The sequence below is a fragment of the Erinaceus europaeus genome, chromosome 10 (assembly GCF_950295315.1).
Source record: "Erinaceus europaeus chromosome 10, mEriEur2.1, whole genome shotgun sequence".
Taxonomy (NCBI): Eukaryota; Metazoa; Chordata; class Mammalia; order Eulipotyphla; family Erinaceidae; genus Erinaceus; species Erinaceus europaeus.
Window position 1 is genome coordinate 50,564,953 of NC_080171.1, and position 21,400 is coordinate 50,586,352.

Consider the following 21,400-nt stretch of genomic DNA (forward strand, 5'->3'; position numbering starts at 1 on the left):
TAAACAACCATCTGAACTAGTCTAGGCATTAGGATTTTCAATAATTTGTTTTTCTAAAACTTAGTGCTTTTTGGCAAACTCCATGATTACGACTCAACCTGGAAAATTAAGATTGGATTAGTTAACTATGGTGTTTAAAAATTAAAAATAAAGCTCCTCATCAAGATCTCCTTGTTGGTGACATCACAAGTAAGAAATGTAGAGTTTATTATTGAGTATTATCCCTGCCAAAATTTCTGGAACCTAGTTTTGTAGCGAAAAGTCGACTGACTAGTTTTCATTATTTTTGTGGGCAGAGATGGAAATAGGGGTGGGGGACTAAGTGCTGGATTCAGATTCAGAGACATTGCATTTTGAGGATCTTTGCATGAAAGTCTGCATTTGTGGGACATTCTGGAGATAAAATCTGGCATGAGGTTTATGTCTCCCAAAGCCCACTTTCTAAGTTCCATTCCATCTTCACTGCAGCTTCCTTCCAGAGATAGGGCTGGGACTGTGATGGCTATTTTAAATGTGAAGGAACTTGTGAGAAAATGTCAGAGTTTTAATGATTTTCCCAGATACAAGCATCAAATCTGTGGTACAGCAAGACTTGGGAGTCTGAAAGGATCCCACACTGTCCTTGGAATAGAGTGTTCGCTTGGCATGGGTTCTGGTGATCAGAGGCTCAGATGTATCAGTGTGCCCCACATAGGCAGGTGGGGAGTGAGGAAGAGGTGACTGGGGATGATTTAAGAGAAAGTCCTTGAGAAAAGAATTATAAGGACTCAGTCCTTAGAGAAGAGAGACACACAAACCCATATGAGATTCACTGTCCAATGCACTGGGAAGGGCTTCCACATAAAGTCAGCCCGAGCAAAGGTGGTGAGGGGTTGAAGGCAAGTGACTTTCAAGGGACCCTTGGAAAGTTTCTTGATTTTTCTGAGCCTCAGTTTCCTCCTGTGAAAAATGAGAAACTGTGATCCTCTAAGGGCAAGGTGGCACAAGAATTAAAAGAGAAGACAGAGAGTAGGGATAGATAACATAATGGTTATGCAGAGACTCTCATGCCTGCATACCTGAGAGGCTCAGACATCCCAGGTTCAACCCCCTTCCACCTTACCATAAACCAGAGCTGAGTAGTACTTTGGTGAAAATAAATAAATAAATAAATAAATAAAAACAGAGTATGTGGCTTAATTGCTGGGAGAGACCATGTTCAACACAGAATTTTAATGGGTACATTCATAAACTATCAAACAGATGGGCTAGCATGATAGGGAAATCTGTAGTTTCTCTAAAGTTGAAAGTGACATAGGTATTTATTTGTATTTGGATCAAAAAAGAAACTCTGGGCCAGGAGCTGGTTCACTGAGTAGGGTACTTGCTCTGTCATGCATGTGATCCTGGCACCATGTGGCATGCTTTCTGGAACCAGGAGAAGCTCTGGTACAACGAGATCTCCTATTTATTTATTTATTTACTTATTTATTTATATTTTTTCACCATTCCTGTCATCAAATGTCTGTGTCCCCAGACCCACTCCCACAGATAACCACTACAGTTCTCCCACAGTCTTAGAAACAGGTTGACATTTTTTTCCACATGTGCATATTCAATTCTCTATATTCCACATATGCATGAAACCATTCTGTAGTTGTCCATCACTTCCTTATTTGCTTCACTGAGCATAATCTTCTCCAATTCCATCCACTGTATCCCAAAGGGCACAAAATCATCCCTATTTACTGCTGCATAATACTCTGTTGAGTATATGTCTCCTAACGTTTTTATCCTATCATCTGTCAAAGAGCATTTTGGTTGTTTTTTTTGCTATTGTGACTAAGTCCACTATAAACATGGGGGTGCATATGTCCCTTTGAATTGGTGTTATTATCTCTTTTGGGGTGTATGCTTAGTAGTGGAATTGCTGGATCATATGGTATTTCCATTTGCATTTGTTTAAGGATTCTTCATATTCTCTGTAGTAATTAAGATAAAAAGAACATTGGTGTGAAGGCACATAATGGATTTGGCTGAGGGGTGGCTTGGGATCAGGTTTAAACAAATTAAGGTTTTATTAGGGTAGTACAGAGGTATGGGACATATATTTTAGATTCTGCAAAATAAGCAATTATCAGCTGGGATTAAGGCCCATAAAGTCCATGAAGTTCAGCCCCACAAGATAAACAACTATCAGTATAGATATAGGTTACTCATGGTTGTAGAGGAAAGTCTAGTGTTTACCAGCTTACTGAGTGAGTCACATCTTCAGTTCCCAGGAGTGGCAGCCATGGCAGACACCTCGAACACCTCAGCCAAGATTCATTTGGAGAAGCAGCAGCAGCCAAAATGGCCAGACATCCAGCTGGCTGTGCTTTAGTCTGTTTGATCCACCCACAATGCTTTGTTCATTTGCACAGACCAGGTCAACCCACAGTCCACTGTGCATTTGCACAGATCACTTTATGTCCTGTTGCCGGGGCTGAGCTGATCTCTGTGTCCAACTTCCTATGGTCAGCTGGTATATTGCATCACAACAGTTCTCCATAGTGGTTGTACCAATTTACATTCCCACCAGCAATGTAGTGGAGTTTCTCTCTCTCTACATCCTCTTTTATCTTCACTTGTTTTACTGATGGAGTTCATTCTCACAGGTATGAAGTGAAATCTCAATATGGTCTTGATTAGCATTTCTCTGATGATGAGTGAATTAGAGCATTTCCACATATGTCTGTGGGCCATATGTATCTCTTTAGAGAACTATCTATTCATATCTTCCATCTCTTCCTCTCACTCTTTCTGTCACTTTATTGGAATGAAAAAGCAGCTCAGAAAATGAAATCTCAAAAGTGTAAAGCCCTGGCTATGAAAGAAAAAAATGAGAGAAGTTGTAAGGGGCAAGGGTTCTTTTATTTTTGTTATAATTTCCAATACACTTCTGATGATTATGCAGAAGAAACACACACCTTGGCACACAAATTGGGTAAAAATGTGTGGCTGCCTTATAAGGACTTTGTAGATGAGCTGCATGGACCAGGAGGAAGACCCACATTGGCAGATAAGTAGTATCTATCAGTGATCACTGGGTCATGATTCTGTGTTCCACTTTTAATGCTTCATCCTTGCAGGGGGTCTGGGAATGGCAGGCCTTAATGACAAGTCAGGTGATCTGTGATTAAGGCAAGGTATGTGATGTGTCCAAGTTATTAATATCTTGATTATAAGCCAGCATTGTTATATGCAAAGTCACAGAAAGGTGAAGTCAGAGAGTTTGGGGAGAACATTCAAAATACAAGTGGGTTCTCTATGGGAGCTCACATTCAAAATGCATGATATTTGCCAGTGTTTGTTATATTGGGTTGTTGGGAAAGTCAGGGCATTCTTTTCTTATGTTTTCTATGCAAAAACGTGTCATGGTTTCCAACAGTCCAATAAAATCCATTGTGTAAAAGAACCCATTCTCTCAAACGCTTGCTTGAGTTTCAAAGAATAATGTAATGTGCTGACATCACTCCCATATGTTCACTTGAATTGCATTTGTCCTTGTTTCCAGAGCTGGAAGGTACAACTAGCAGAGGAACCCAGCTAGAGGAATTGGCGGAGGCTTAGTCAGGCCTGCTGAATGGCACAGTCTCCAGTAGGCTAGGGTTAACTGCAAAGTGGGGAGCCCTAAGACTAAACTAAATCTATTTATCCTTACATTGATAATTTAAAGACGTATTGGCTATATTGAGTATGCACAAATATACGTGGGCACTACAAAAAAGAGATCCCCAGGGGAAGTAGATAGTGATAACAATTATGGTAGTGAGTGTGACAAGACTAAAAATGGCCTAGGAGCAGAAGCTGCTGTACCCATTAAACCACCCTAAGAAAAAGAGCTACTTATCACCACTACAGCTTCTCTATTAGCTGGACTCAGACCAAAAGCCAAAATTATGGGTGGCTTATAGTATGAGTGACAGACTGTGGTCTTCACCTAATTATAAAGAGGCCCTATTGCTTACCCTCACCCACAAATCCCCTGCCTCATTTATAGGCATCTATGATGAGTATAGAGGATGTGTAGTTAGATAGCTAATGTAAGGGTTAATAGATAGAAGTTAGTAAACTTTCATATAGGCAAAAGTTAGTGAACTCTCATATACTCAAAGGTTATCCAGAAGAGAGCCCTCATCGTATGTGCTTACTTTACAGCAGAAGTTTTATTTAGGTAGGTAGTTTTCTAGATGTTAGAAGAAGTGTTACTTAGTTAGACCCATCCAAGAATGAGTTAAGAAGAAAAGCTGTTAGAATGCGCTCCAGAAAAGATATATTAACCAACACAGACAGTTGAAACAAAGGGAATAATGTTTGAATAATGTCATTCTGGACACACCAAGGCCACACAGATGAACAATACCTAGGGGAGGGCAGACTGTCTCGGACCAAAAAAAACTTTTAAGAACATGCCTAAAATGATAATAATGTCTAGAGTTATTTTAATGTTAATAAAAGTAATCTTACATGATGTCAACTGTATCCTTGATGTCAATGAGAACAGTTATGCATGGTGTCATCTGTATCCAGGTAAAAAGTATCTAAATAAAGCTCTGCAGAGAGATGTCAGAGATACTTCTCTTCTGCACCTGAAGCAACTGACATGTCACTCATTTATGCACCAACTCCCCTTTTCCTTCAGAAGACCCTAAATAACCTGCTGGGGCTGGCCCCTGGCAAGCAACGGTGTCTGCTGCTCACCAGTAGAATGCTGAACATTGCCAGATTTTTATTAATGCGATTAGTGAACACTCATGTTTTTGTATCTTGGGTGATTCTTTTGTTTATTATTATTGTATGCTAATATTGATGTCATAAAATCAATATTTATTTAGAGTGCTGAAGAGCAATAGATATACTGATTTGAATGATCATAGAATTGTGTGAATAAGTAGTCATATGTAGAATTCAGTTATAAAATTGTATTTAATAATTTGGTTATTGATTGCTCTGTTTGCTTCAGATGTTCCAGAATCACATTATTGATAATTTTTCTTCTATAAATTCTTGAACTATGTTTTTAATAATAAGGATGTGAAGTCAGAAAGTTTCACCACATTATATAGATTTGTCTTTTTTGTTTTTCAAACTCGTTTTTAGTGGGCTCAGTACCAGGAGGACTATATTTATTTTAACCAATTAAAGCATGAATATTTTGAGATGATACTAGTGGGTGACAGTGGAGGAAGATATGAAACGTACTCTGTTCCTTATTTCTCTTTCTTGAAGTTCTTTTTTTTAGAGTTATTTAAATTTTTTATTATCTTTATTTATTTGATAGAGATAGCCAGAAATTGAGAAGAGTGGGGAGATAGAGAGGGAGAGAGACAGAGAGACACCTGCAACCCTGCTTTACCACTCATGAAGCTCTCCCTTTGCAGGTGGGGACCAGGGCCTTGAACCTGGGTCCTTGCGCATTGTAATTTGTGCACTCACCAGGTGTGCCACCACTCAGTATTTCTTGAAGTTTTTTCTACAGTGGCACTTGCAGAACCCAAACTAGATTGCCACCTCTTAGAGAATCCAGTACTTTGAGGGAGATTTCAAGAAATCAAACTACTGATTCTTACTATAGAGACTGCTCTACAAGTCTGCCATTAAAAAGGTTCAAATGCTTGCTTGAGTTTCAAAAATAATGTGATGTCCACTTGAATTGCATTTGCCCTTGTTTCCAGAGCTGGAAGGTATAACTAGCAGAACAACCCAGCTAGAGGAATGGTGTCTGCTGCTCACCAGGGAAAGCTGTGCCATTTATTCTGAGAATGTGCAGAAACAGCATTTGATTGGGAAGAGGCTTGAGGCCATTTATCTCCCACTTTTAAAATGATGAGATCGATATGTTTCCCCAGTGGACTGTCCCCCTTCTACTCAGTAACAATACACTACTTCTTTTCAAAGAGAAATATGCTTCCAATAAAGGAGAAGGGAGTTGGGGTGGTAGCAAAAGGGATCAAGCAACTTTCATTGAAGGATTCATTTTTGATTTAAATATTTTGTCCTAATCTTCAACTTCCTTTTTAACTTGGCAGAATGACTAAAAGAAAAACAACGTCCCTCCCTAGTCCAGTTTACAGCCTGCCAGAACAGAGGATCCAGTTACTTCTTCCAAATGCTATACATTGGGTTGCTGGACATATTAATTTTTTTCTTTTCAAACATATTGCACATATACATAGTGTTTACTTTTAATGGTAAGTCAAAGTGGACCTTGGTGAAAAACCACAGGAGAAAAAGAAATAACAGTGAAAAATACAGATCAAACTTAGCTTGCTATTTAATACTTTTTCTTTCTCTCTCTCTCTCTCTCTCTCTCTCTCTCTCTCTCTCTCTTTCTCTCTTGTTCTTTGAGTTGGTTGTGGAAGGAATTCTTTGCAAGTGATACATCCTGTAACTGTAGGCAGATGTAATCCTTTGACCGTGACACCAGCAATGATTTCCCTTCACATTGAGATATTTGCAGCCATTTTATTCCCTCCCATAGAGAGGAAATGCACAGACTGTTATGGACTTCAAGGACTTCCCAACTGGTTTTTACAATTCCCAGGGCTCCCTCTGAACCTGGTTTTGAAAGAGAAAGAAACCCATGGTGTGTAGACCTGGGGTTGGAATCTGGGAGGTTCCACGGGTCTCTATGCTATGTCAGAAAAATATTTCTCTTTCTTGCTGCCAATGGGCCATTCTCAACTGCCTTCAACTTTACCTCAAAGACATGTGGTACGTGGACCCTGCCTAATTCCAGTCTCTAGAGTGTTCTAAGACACCACTATTATTGCTATTGTACCAGACTTTTGGTGTTCCCTCTGCAAATATGCTTAAGAAACTGAGCCAGAAATAGATTGTGTGCTAAAAACACTCCTTAAGACAGGGATTTGAGTCTAATGGCTCCTTGAGAGGGAATCCCAAGGTCACTCAATATAGCAATGGAGAAGGGAAACAGGGAGGGGTAAGAGGCCTCACCAAGCCTTGTGGACAATGTAATCTTAATCTTACAAGGGTAAATTTCTTAACCTCACTATTAATATTTTCAACTAGATAATTCCTTGTTGTGAGAATGTCCTGGTAATTGTAGGAGTCTTAGCATCAATCTGGCCTCTACATACTAGATTCCAGTAACAAATTCCCCTTTGCACCAGTTGGGACAAGAAAAAATTACTCCAGGCAAGTGCCAAATATTTCTTTGGGTGAGAGCAAAAAGATCCATGGTTCAAATATCACAGGAATCAAAAAAGTGGGTCATGTACTGATAACACACCTAAATAAGTACTTCTCACTCACTTGTTCACCATTAACAGAAGTTCAAAATCTCATTTGTGCTAGGGAAAGTTAAATTACTAAAGTCAATTAAAACCATGCATGTTACCATACAGAAGGTATAAGGCCATATAGCCTTCCAAGTTCTGTTCCCATGTCCTTTTCACTTCCTTTTTATAATCTTTCTTTCCATGTAAATACACCTCATTCTTATTCTGGTGTGTGTGTGTGTGTGTGTGTGTGTGTGTGTGTGTGTGTGTGTGTGTGGTGGTGGTGGTGGTGGTGGTGGTGGTGGTGGTGGTGGTGGTGGTGGTGGTGGTGGTGGTGTGATGGTTTAGAGATGCCAAAGCCTGACTGGGGAGAGGTGGGTCTCTTTATTCTTTGTTGTGTTGTTACAGTGCTTGGTGCTGAAAGTTTGACTGAAGTGACCCACTTATCTGTGAAGTGTCTCAAGGCAGAAATCTAGAAGGGTTTCTAATCTCCTTTTTATTTCCCACTCTACTCACCACACCTAATAAGTCTCATTCTGTCTCCACTATCTTTTAGATCTGTCACCACCTCTTTGATAATTCCTGCCATTGCTTGAATATAGGTGGTCTTTGTTACTAAACCTTTCAATATGTTGGAAGCCTCCAAACTGGTCTTCCTGTCTCCATGGCCATTGTTTCTTCTTCTTTTTTTTTTCCTTTAATTACTTTTTCTTTTTTTTTAATTTATTTATTAGGGAATTGATGTTTTACATTGGACAATAAATACAATAGTTTGTAGATGCATAACATTTCTCAGTTTTCCACATAACAATACAACCCTCAATAGGTCCTCTGTCATCCTTCTTGGTTCTTTATTCTAGCCCCCACCAACCCACCCCAGAGTCTTTTACTTTGGTGCAATACGCCAATTCCAGTTCAGGTTCTACTTGTGTTTTCTCTTCTGATCTTGTTTTTCAACTTCTGCCTGACAGTGAGATCATCCCATATTCATCCTCTATTTCTGACTTATTTCACTTAACATGATTTCTTCAAGCTCCATCCAAGATGGGCTGAAAACGGTAAAGTCACCACTTTTTATAGCTAAGTAGTATTCCATTGTGTATATATACCACAACTTGTTCAGCCACTCATCTGTTGTTGGACACCTGGGTTGCTTTCAGGTTTTGGCTATTACAAATTGTGCTGCTAAGAACATATGTGTACACAGATCTTTTTGGATCGGTGTGTTGGGTTCTTTAGGATATATTCCCAGGAGAGGAATTGCAGGATCATAGGGTAGGTCCATTTCTAGCCTTGTGAGAGTTCTCCAGACTGTTCTCCACAGAGGTTGAATTAATTGACATTCCCACCAGCAGTGCAGGAGGGTTCCTTTGTCCCCACAACCTCTCCAGCATTTGCTGTTGCTACCTTTTCTCATGTATGATATTCTCACAGGAGTGAAGTGGTATCTCATTGTTGTCTTTATGTGCATTTTTCTGATAATCAAAGACTTGGAGCATTTTTCATGTGTTTCTCAGCCTTTTGGATCTCTTCTGAATATTCTGTCTATGTCCTCTCCCCATTTTTGGATGGGGTTATTTGTTTTCTTATTGTTAAGTTTCTGAAGCTCTTTCTATATTCTGGTTGTTAGCCTCTTGTCTGACATATGACATGTAAAGATCTTCTCCCATTCTGTGAGGGGTCTCTGGGTTTGGGTAGTGGTTTCTTTTTCTATGCAGAAAGCAGCTTTTTAACTTGATGTAGTCCCATAGGTTTATGCTTGTCTTAGTCTTCTTTGTAATTGGATTCACTTCATTGAAGATGTGTTTAAAATTTATTCGGAAAAGAGTTATGCCAATGTTTTCCTCTAAGTATCTGATAGTTTCCAGTCTAACATCCAAGTCCTTGATCCACTTGGAATTTACTTTTGTATTTGGTGAAATATAGTGGTTCAGTTTCATTCTCCTACATGTTTCAACCCATTTTTTCCAACACCATTTGTTGAAGAGACTCTGCTTTCCCCACTTAATAGTCCCACCTTTGTCAAAGATTAGATGCCCATAGGTGTGGGGGCTCACTTCTGGGCTCTCAATTCTTTTCCACTGGTCAGTATGTCTATTCATGTTCCAGTACCAAGCAGTTTTGATGACAACGCATAGCCACTGTTTCTAAGAGACAAATATTACTGTCACCACATCTTGTTGAAATCAAGCAAGCAAACAAAAAACACACAAAGATTCCTAACATTGACTGAAATTCAAATCATTTACCTTTGTTACCTGTAGGGCAGGATATCAATGAGAGTAGGAATGTATTCTCTCTGGAGTCAAACATTTGTCCTCTCCTAACTGTGGAAGTCAGGTAATAGTAAGAACTATAACATTTATTGAGCTCTTGATGGAGAGATTGCTAAAAGACTGCTTCCCCAAATGTAAAATAGCTATAAACATTATTTACATAAGTAAGCCATAAAAAGCTCTTTTAGCAATCTCTCCGTCAAGAGATCAATAAATGTTATAGTTCTTACTATTACCTGACTTCCACGGTTGCCATGAGTGTGACCTAAGGTGATACTTATGGAAGAGCTTTGCTTACCACTTCATCTTATCACCACATACTGTTTCCTGATGTGTGACATGGAGTGGTTGGCTGTGGGCTGGGTGGGAATGGGAACACAAGTGGAATTATTATAATGCCAGATCAGGCATGGTGACCAGGAAGCAAATACTCCATAGTAAAAGAATACCTTTAGGTTGCCCAGGTATACAGGGTTCAGTCTTTGTTCTATCTACAGGTAAGGTCTTGAAAGTCAGACCAAACACCAACGGACTAATCAAGTTTTTTATATTTGTTTATTTTATTTTTGTTTTATATATTTAATTATTTATTTTGCCACTGGGGTTATTGCTGGGGCTTGCTACGTACATGATGAATCCACTGTTCCTGACTGCCATATTTTTCTTCTCTATTTGATAAGACAAAGAAAATTGAGAAGAGAGGGAGAGAGGCAGATGGATAGTAGTGCACTGGGTTAAGCGCACATAGCATGAAGTGCAAAGACTCTCGGCTCCCCACCTGCAGGAGGGTCACTTCACAAGCAGTTCTGCAGGTGTCTATCTTTATCTTCCTCTCTCTATCTCTCCCTTCTCTCTCAATTTCTCTCTGTTCTATCTGATAAAAATGGGAGGAGAGTGGCCTCCAGGAAGAGTGTATTTGTAGTGCAGGCATGGAACACCGTCGATAATTCTGGAGGCAATAAATAAATAGATAAATAAATAAATGAGGTATATGTGAGACTGTTCTAGTTCACTCATCATCACAGAAATACAGGTTCCACTTTACACATGTAAGAATGACTTCTATCAATAAGACAAAAGAAGATAAATGTTGGAGAGGATTATGGAGAGAGAGCAACTCTACTATATTGTTGGTGAGAATGTAAACTGGTACAACTACTCTTTATAACAGTATGGGGAATCCTTAAACAAATACAAATGAAATGCCATATGATCCAGCAATTCTGCTAGTAGGTATATACTCAAAAATATATAAACCAATTTGAAGGGATATATGCCCCCCCATGTTTATAGTGGCTTTAGTCACAATAGCAAAACCTTTAAAACAACCAAAATGCTCTTTGACAGATATCAGGATAAAAACATTATGGGACATATACTCAACAGAGCATTATGCAGCAATAGAAAGGAATGATTTTGTGTCCTTTGGGATAAAGTGGATGAAATTGGAGAAGATTATGCTCAGTGAATCAAATAAGGAGGTGAGAGACAACTAGAGAATGGTTTCTCTTATGTGGAATATAGAGAATTGAGTATATGAATGTGAAAAAAAACAGTGTCAACCGATATCTAAGACTGTGGCACAACTATAGTGGTTATTTATGAGTGTGGGGCTGGGGACACAGACCTTTGGTGACAAGACTGGCAAAAAACAAATGAATAAAATTAAAAGGAAAAAAAAAGAATTCTCAGGCTTCAAACCTTGGTTCTGCCACTTCTGCAAATGGATTTATCTCTGTCTCAGTTTTCTCATTTTGAAATGCTGGGAAGTCCTTGGGACTGGGAGATGGCTCACCCTATATAATACATAGTTAACCATGGTTGAGTACTCTAGCTCAAGCCCAGCCACCACATGAGAACATCTGGGGAAGATTCACAGGTGATAGAGAGACACTACAGCATATCTTTGCTCTGTCTCTCACCTTGTATGTTAAACAAAAAAAGCCCTCTGGGAGAAGAGGAATCATGCAAGGGCAGAGCCCCCATAGATAACCTGGTGGAGATAAATAACAATGGTAGAATAACTGTATCAACCTTATGATGTTGCTATGAGGGTTCAAACATTTTATTATGTGCAAATTACTTGGAAGTATGCTTGGCACGTTGTTATGCTGTAGATGGGCAGCATTGGAAATGATTTAGAGGCATTGAGGCTACAAAATCAAACTGAGAGACAGAAGCTTTGGGTTCTGGTCTCAACTATGCCACTGATATTCCACATCCTCCCCCCCCCCCCCATGAGTTTTCTTATCTACAAGTGTCTTGGAGTCAATTTATAGTCATATCAGCTGACCCCAGGCTCTGGTTTTATACTTTCCTAGCAGAGGCCAGGCTGTACAGGCCTGTTGACTGCATCCAGCTTCTGCTCTTTAGGGCCTGTGTGAGGCTTTGCCCTGGTCCCACTTCTCTAAAGAGCTGCTGCTGCCAGCCCTTGGGGCCTTCACAGTGGTTAATAGCTCCTAGTTGTGACTATCCCATAGGTACTAACATTTTTCAAAAACTCCACCTTCACTGGTTTTTTTTTTTTTTTTAATCCCTTGGGACTAGGAGATAGCCCAGTAAGTAAGAGTGTATACCTTACGTTGCATGTGGTGTTGGGTTTGACGCCAGCACCACATGAAAAAAATATGGGTGGCAATGGGGGAGCCATGCTATGGGTCTATCTATTTCTGTGTCTCTTCCCTCTCGTGTCTCTTGAGGGACATAATTTTAAAAAACTGGGCAGGGTAGGCTACTCAATAGTATGACACAGACCCTCAATTCATCTCCCAATGCTGTATTAAAAAAATCTTTTCTTGAATTCTCTGTTTTACCTAGCTTGAATGTATCATGATAGAACTGAAATTAAACCCCAGAAATTTGAATGCAGAGTTGTCAACCACAGCACTGTGTTTATTATCTTGTAACACAAGTAATGTCACACATCTTCCACCTTCTACCTAAAAACTGACACCCTCAATTCCCCTCCATTTCGGGATAAAACTCTATGTTCTATTGGAACCTCTTCATCCCTTGGAATCAAACACTGAATCCAAGGTGGACTGCCACTTTGATTTAAGTCCATTGAAACTTATTGCAAACTTTTGGTCTGTAGATAAATTTGTGTTGCCACTAAGTTTGGAGTAATTTGTTACAACAGGAATAGGAAACCAGTATAGTTAATGCATGTACTGTGCTCAGGTCAGAGCCTGGCAGGCAGGGAATGTCCCTCTGGTTGCTTATTATCATGATTTCTCTCCATCAATTGCTGGGTTAGTTCTTATTCAGGGAAGGTGTCAGTGAAAGAAAATGCACATAGACACTAAGTTCTTGACATCTCGACATTTAAATTCATTTAAAGACTTTTGGTGGTGGGAATGGTGTTTATGTACACTCCTAGCAAAATGTAGACATATAAATCACTAGTTAATTAATATGAGGGGGAAAATCAATAGTATGTCTCAAAGTTTTTCAAAACACAAACTGAATCTTTTTAATATATAGGCTGTGTATTTGATATGTGGACTCTCTCAAAAGCCTAGACCAAGTAGATCAGAAGCATCCAATAGCACAGCTATATACAAGATACTGGGTACTGTACAGCAAACCCTAACAAAAGGACTTTTCAAAGTTAACCCAATTACCAATTAATGTGATGATAACATTAACTATCGATTGTATTTTTGAACCCTAAGACAGCAGGAACCTCACATCTCCACTATAGTGCCCCTACTTCCCCCAGTCCTGGCACCCTTGGATAGGGCCCACTTTCCCGTATGCATCTCCCAATCCAAATCAAATAATATTGCATCCGCCGATCACAACCTAACCAATGCAACGATTGCCACCTCAACATGCTTCACCTCAGACTGTGTCCAGAGACTTCACGTGTGGAATGACAACCCTTCAGCTTCATTACTCGGGTGAGACCTTTCCTTTTATAGTACACTCTAATTTCATCTCAGGTGGTTCACTTTCTAACAAAGACCCATAACCTAGATATACACCAGTTTCTGTGAGAGACAGCTTATGTTCACACGTATCCATAAACTACTGCAAAATATATACCTGAAAGCAGAAGTACACTAGAGTTTGCAGTGAGTACCTCCCTAACACTTCCTCTCCACTATTCCAAGCTTTGGGTCCATAATTGCTCAACAAATTGTTTGGCTTCGTATGTTAACTCTCTTTTCAATCACCAGGTTCCAGATGCCATCAGGATGCTAGCCAGGCTTCCCTGGATTGAAGACCCCATCAATGTGTCCTGGAGCTCAGCTTCCCCAGAGACACACCCTACTAGGGAAAGAGAGAGGCAGACTGGGAGTATGGACTGACCAGTCAACGCTCATGTTCAGCGGGGAAGCAATTACAGAAGCCAGACCTTCTACCTTCTGCAACCCTCAATGACCCTGGGTCCATGCTCCCAGAGGGATAGAGAATGGGAAAGCTATCAGGGGAGGGGGTGGGATATGGAGATTGGGTGGTGGGAATTGTGTGGAGTTATACCCCTCCTACCCTATGGCTTTGTTAATTAATCCTTTCCTAAATAAAAAAAATTTTAAAAAATTCATTTAAAGATACACATTACAATTATGGAAGCAATGTGTAATATAAATGTTAATGAAGAGAAAGAAATAAAAAGGCCCAACACTAAAGGTATATTGAGGTGGGTGGTCTATTAAAGACCTTGATGGTTTGAAAGACCTTCTAAGGAGGTGACATTTGAGCAGAACCCTGAGTGCAGAAGGGCAGAGGGTAGGTAGGCCTCCCTGGATCAGTCACCCTAAGGCTCACAGAAAGCAAGAGGCCATAGATGGAGTAGAGCAAGGTGTTAGGGGAGGTGACAGTGAAACAGGGAGGTCTCTGGTAATATGTGTGCTTAACCAAGTGTGCCACAGCCCACCCAGGGAGGCTTCTGAGATCATAGCTATTGAGACTCTGATCTGAGTGGTTTGGGAGACCATGAAAAAGCTTTACACAGAACAAGAGAAGATCCAACTCTAGTTTTAGGAGAATCATTCTACTTCACAGCTGTTGGAGTGTGGCAATTTGGATGGGATAAAATAACTGTAAAGGAAGACCTGGGATTTTAGTATTCTTAGCCTCAAGGGCTCCAAATTCAATAAATCTTATGACAGTCTCCCTCCCCACACCCCCCCTCCCCCTGTCCCAATGTTTCCAAACATTCTGTAAAGGGTAGAACAGATTGAACTTCCTAGACTAAGAGTAAATGTGAAGACAGGGCTGGAAGGCGGGTACAGAGGGGACATTAATGATGAACTAGGCTTTAGAGAAAGAAGAAGCCAAAGAGGACCTCGCATTGCTGATGCATATGTCTAGGAAAATAGGTATCATGGATGCAGATGGAGCAAACTATAGAAGGCGAAGATATTTCTTTAATTGCTGTTTATTATTGTTTGATAAGGTGAACAAGACTAATTCACATTTTTGATCTACTTAAAAATATGAGAAGACTAGATATGTTCAGCCTGGAGCCCAGAGAAGTCAGGAGATTGAGAGGAATTGGGGGGGGGGGCAGCCAGTGGCACACTCAGTTAAGCACACACAATATGTGCAAGGATCCTGACAAGGACCCTGGTTCAAGTCCCCACTCTCCACCTGCAGCAGGGATGCTTCACAAGTGGTGAAGTTGATCTGTGTCTACCTCTCTCTCTTTCTCTAGCTGCCCCTTGCCCCCTTACCTCTCAATATCTCTCTGCCCTATTGAATAAAATAGAAAAAAAAAAGATTGCTCAGAGTGGTGGGTTTGTAGTGCTGGCATCAAGTCTCAGAGATAATTCTGGAGGAAAAAAAAAAAGAAAAGAAAGAAGAATTTGGAGGTGTAGGATCCTCATGGTTGTTATTAAAGTCACAGGGTTGGCTGAAATCCCTCTGGGAGACCACCTGAGGAGAGTGTAGGCATCACCTGGGGCCTTGGACACTCTAAGTTTAGGAAAGAGGGAGGATCCAGCAAAGGAGATGAAGAAGGAGCAGCCAGTGTGACAGAAGGAAAACCAACAGAGAGGGTTCTAGAATCTTGCTGGAGAGAGCATGCCAGGCACTGTGTGGGGCCCTTTCAGGTAAATTACCTCATCAGCTGCTCATATCAACCCTATGAGGCTCATGGTATACTCAGAAAGAATGCTTTGTGAGAACATAATCCTTATGCTTAGGCTTTTGGCAAATGAAACCTGTAATTTCATGATGATTATCTTTATTCTGCAGCATGCTGAACTTACTTAGCATTGGCTGAACACAGCCCTGAAGTAGTGGGAGATGGGTCTTCTGACACATGATGACATACCTGTGACTGCCACAAATTTTAGGAACATAGGAAGGGAGAGGCTGCTACCACTGGTTCAGGTGATTTTGGTCCTGAATGAGTCAGTTGTTTCTGGATTGTGTGTAAGATCCTAGCAAAATGAGAAACTACTGTGAAATGAAGCAACTTCTCTTGTCCACTCAAGCTAACATTATCAAGTTTGAAATTCTACTTAAAAGAATTTATGTTCTCTCTTTGTCTAAATATAGGGTAATGGCATTTCTACTTGATGAAAATATTCTGGCCCCCATAAAAGTAATATTGGATTTTGGTCCAGGAGCTCAAAAGTATGAGAAAAATAAATATGTATTGAATGCCTTTAAAAAAAAAACAGCTTGGAGTGGTGATATAGTGCATGTGAAAGACACTGGCTCTACAAAATATATATAAATAAGTAAATAAATGATGCTTCTGAGAAGTAGATAATAACATAAAATGATACTTAAGCTTTAGAGTTTTAAAAAACTGACTATAAAGATTTATATGCAATAGATCACAAATACATAATGTAAGCAAACCAAAACAAAGCAGATATACAGAGAAACAAAACATTCTAAAGAATATGCTTAAAGAATAGGGAACCTTCCAACAGAGGGGATGGAATATGGAACTCTGGTGATGGGAATTCTATGGAATTGTACCCCTTTTCTCCCACAATCTTGTTGATCATTATTAAATCACTAATAAAAAAGAATGTGCCAAAACATTAGTTTTTATTGGATGATGAAAATGATATGTTTTCCACTTAAAAATATTTTGTTTACTTCATAATATATATATGGAGAGAGAGAGAGGGAGAGAAATTGAGAGAGAAGAGGGGATAGAGAGGGAGAGAAGAGGAGAGGGATAGAGGGAGAGAGAGAAAGAGAAAGAGAAAGAGAAAGAGAAAGAGAAAGAGAAAGAGAGAGGCCTGTATCACTACTTCACTGCTTATGAAACTTTTCTCCAGGGGCTTGAACTTGAGTCCATGCACATTTCAATATGTGTGTTCAACCAGGTACACCTGTACCTGATTCTCATATTTTCCTTTCTATGTATTTTCAAGATATTTATAATGAGTACATACTATTTCAGAGGACTTTTTACCAATAGAACTGTCTACAATTATGTGCATAGTCTAGATTTGTCCTATTTAAGTTTTTTTTTTTTTTTTTTTAACACAAAACGAAACCTTTAATTATGTTCTCAACTTTTCATTTAACAAATATTTAGTAAGTGTTCTCCGGCACTGTTCTAACTGTTAGGGGTTTAAAAGCAACAAGACGCAGTCTAGGAAACTTAAGCATAATGAAGATGGACCTAATATTAGTAGCCTTAAAGTTGACCCATGATCAATAATATAAAGAGCCACCTCACACTTTGCCATTCTTAGTAACTTCTTGAAAAAGGAGGAATAGTCTACCCATTTTGCTACTGATAACACTGTGGCATAAATAATAGTATCTACTGATAAGGTGACTTTCCTTATTTGTTATTTATTTGATAGAGACATCCAGAAATCAAGAGGGAAGGGGGTGACAGAGAGGGAAAGAAACAGTGACACCTGCAACGCTGCCTCACAGCTTGCAAAGCTTTATCCCTGCAGTTGGGAACTGGGGGCTTGAACTTGGGTTCTTGTGCATGGTAACATGTGTGCTCAACCAGGTGTGTCATCACCAAGCTCCAATAAGGTGACTTTAATAAAGAAGCCTATGAAAGGTGTCCAGTGTCAAAAATCATATCAATATTTTGCTTTCACAAATGTGAAGAAAACTACGAAAAAATTTTACCCTGAATATACAGAACTTTTTTTCAGGAAATTATGTGGAGCCTCACAAAGCACCCTGCATTCCTGATACTATGGCCTATCTACATAATCATTGTTTTGCAGGAAGGATTCCCACCCATTCTATTCCTTTGATCTGTCTTCTTTCTACCCTCAAGACCCTCCCTGCCTGCAGGGTAGTATTATACTAGTTAACCCTGCAACAGTTGCTAAGGAAGTTTCTACCTTCCCAGCCCCCTTTTGCCTTTCTTTTTTTTTTTTTTTAATTTCTTTATTGGGGAATTAATGTTTTACATTCAACAGTAAATACAATAGTTTGTACATGCATAACATTCCCCAGTTTCCCATATAACAATACAACCCCCACTAGGTCCTCTATCATCCTTCATGGACCTGTATTCTCCCCACCCACCCACCCACCTACCCAGAGTCTTTTACTTTGGTGCGATATGCCAGCCCCCTTTTGCCTTTCTCTGCCCCTTTGCTAGCCATTTCCATTTCCGACTTGCCACTTCCGGGTCTGCCTTTTAAAAGCCTTGGCTCTCTGATCAATAAAGATATTGCATTACCTTGCGCCATGTGTTTGGTTCCTGAGTCATCTCCCTTGTGTCCCTGAGTGAGTAGCAGCCCAGGCTGGCTCCGGTCACGTTCTCTCCAACCTGGGTATGTGCCTGGGAAGAGGCACCCCCATGCTAGCCCAACAACTGGCAAGAGATTATCCTACAATATGTCAAGTGCACAAATATCTTAAATGAGGCATGAAGTTCCAGCCAAATCAGTTGTCAAGTCGAAGAGTCATAGCCTTCTTTCTTCTTTTTTTAGTTTTTTGTTTTTTAATTTTTAAGTATTTTTATATTACAGAATTACATGTCGACAGGGGTCTGAATCCACACCATTCCCACCACCAGAGTTCAGAGTCTTCACTCTCCCCAATGCAATCCACCACAGTTCCCCTAAAGTTGTAGACATGGGCCAACCATCTTCTCTACAACTATCTGTCCACATATATATATAGCTGCCCCTTTTTCTGATTCACTCTTCTCTTTCCCTCTAAGCCATTCATGACATCATAACTACCTCCACATGTCATCTCCTTTTCTTTCTCTCTCTTTGGGTGCTGATGGAGCTGGAGTTCAGAGTCCTCTTATCATCATGCTATCACTTCTCCCCCACTAGGAGTATGGATCAAGCTTGTTTATGGGGAGCAGAAGGTAGGAATTCTGGCTTCTGTAGCTGCTTCTCTGCTGAGCATGGGATTGGTATTGACAGGTCAATCCATACCCCCAGCCTGTTTCTATCTTTCCCTAGTGGACCAGAGCTCTGGAGATGCGAGGGTCCAGGACACATTGGTGAGGTTGTCTTCCCAGAGAAGTTGGGGTGGAGTCATGGTAGTATCTGTAGATTGGTGTCTGGAGGGTGGTATGACCTAAGTTGAGACAAGATGGTTAATGAACAGGAACCAAAAAGTAGGATCAGAACAGATGAAATTAGGGACTTTAGGGTAGAAGAAAGCTAGGAGAACCATTTTAGGTATTTTGGGGGGGCATGCAACTATAGTAGTTTTACTTGAGTTTGGTAGCTAGCGTGAGCTTGGATGAGAATATTGTCTGAGAAAATGATGTCAGAGTGAAGAAAAGGGCTAGGAAGTTTGACTAGGGAAGGGAGTAGCTCCCATTCTTATATAAAAAAAAAAATCATTGGCTAAAATTAACTATTTCTCTCCATCCACCTGCTCCAGAGCCCATGTGTAAATGCATATTTATATTTAGTGCCAGATCCTGTATAACCTGTAAGTCCCTATTGGTCTGAGCTTATAGCTTATGGTCACATCTGAGGAACATTGCAGGCTGCACTCATTTCAGGACCAGTCTTTTTCAAGTGGCAGGGTAGGATGCCCCCCAGCCTCCCTTCAGAGACTGGGACTATCCCTACTGTCATTGCTTTATGGTAGAGCCAAAGTCCTGGGAGAGTCCCCAAGATGCTGTTCCTTATAGAAGGAACAAATGGTAGTGGAGAGAGGGATCCTTTAGAGGTCAAGTCATAGCCTTCTTTCAAGAAGTCCTGCCATGTTTTAAGGAAATGTGCATTTTCAGTACAAGCTCTTCCACTTGAGCTGATACCGTGGGTGTAGCTTCAACAAGTTTGGTTAATGAAAACACTGCATCTCAACCTCTTCCAGCAGGTTCACCACTCTGCCACTGCTCTTCCTGCTCAGAACCAGCCAGTCCAAACTCAATGGGATTCCCAGGGAAGAAGCTTAAGATGTGCCCAAGGACGAGGGAGAAAAGGGCAGTAGGAGAGCCCATGCTTATTTAAGTTTTAGCTCCTACTATATATGGTTATTGAACACTTCACCTGTGACCAAGGAACTGGATTTGTAATTATACAAAGTTACTACTCAGTTACATTTTTGTGAACATACAACTGTACTAGAGACTAGTTTTTGTGGTGCTTTTGTTTTATCCTTCAAGGTTATTTCTGGGGCTCAATGTATGCACTACAAATCCACTGCTCCTGGAGGCTATTTTTCCCCTTTTGTTGCCCTTGTTGTTTTATCATTGTTGTTGTGATTGTTACTGTTGTCATTGTTGCTGGATAGGACAGAGAGAAACTGAGAGAGGAAGGGAAGACAGAGGGGGGAGAGAAAGATAGACACCTACAGATCTGCTTCACTGCCTGTGAAGAGACCTCCCCCCCAAAGGTGGGGAGCTGGGGGCTTGAACAGGGATCTTTCAGCTGGTCCTTGCGCTTTGTGCCATGTGCGCTTAACTGGCTGCACTACCACCAGACCCCCATTGCATTTTTTATTTGCCTCCAGGGTTATCACTGAGGCTTGGTACCAGTACTACAATCCACTGACATTCCTGCCAATCCTGGCGGCCATATTTTTCCCTATTTTATTGGATAGGACAGAGAGAAATTGAGGGATGGAGGGGGAGATAGAGAGGAAGAGATAAAGAGAGACACCTGCAGGTTTGCCTCATCACTTGTGAAGTTTCTCCCCTGCAGGTGGGGAGTGGGAGTTCAAACCTGGCTCCTTGTGTGAGTTCTTAACTGTGTGTGCCACAGCCCCACCCCCCTGGTGATGCACTTTTAAAGTGTAAAGGAGTGGGTGAGATGATGGTGCATCTGGTTGAACAGACATGTTACGATGCACAAGGACCCCGGTTCAAGCCCTCAGTTCCCTCTTGCAGGGGGAAAGCTTCAAGAATGGTGAAGTAGGGCTGCAGGTGTCTCTATTACTTTCTCCCACTCTACCTCCCCATTCCGTCTCAGTTGCTCTTTGTCTCTACCCAATGAATAAATAAATAGTGAAAAAAACAGAACTAAAAATTTTAAGAGTGACATAAGAAAATATGAACTATATCTGAAGAAATCTGCTAAAATAGTAAGAATTTAAAATGTTTTCAGTATATGAATGTTTGAAAATTTTTTTGCATGTGAAAGTGAGTGGGCTGAGCAGGTGGTGCACCGGGTTAAACTCATGCTCAAGGACCATATAGTAAAGATCCTGGTTCGAGCCCCTAGCTTCCCACCTGCAGGGGGAGTCACTTCATAAGTGATGAAGTAGGTCTGCAGGTGTCTTTCTCTCCCTATCTCTGTCTTCCCCTTCTCTCTTGATTTTACTCTGTTCTGTCCAGCAGCAGCAGCAGCAACAACAACAACAATAACAATAACAATGGCAACAAAATGGGAAAAATGTCCTCCAGGAGCAGTGAGCTTTTAGTGCAGGCACTGAGTCCCAGTGATAACCTTGGAGGCAAAGAAGAAGGAGAAGGAGAAGAACATGGAGTTT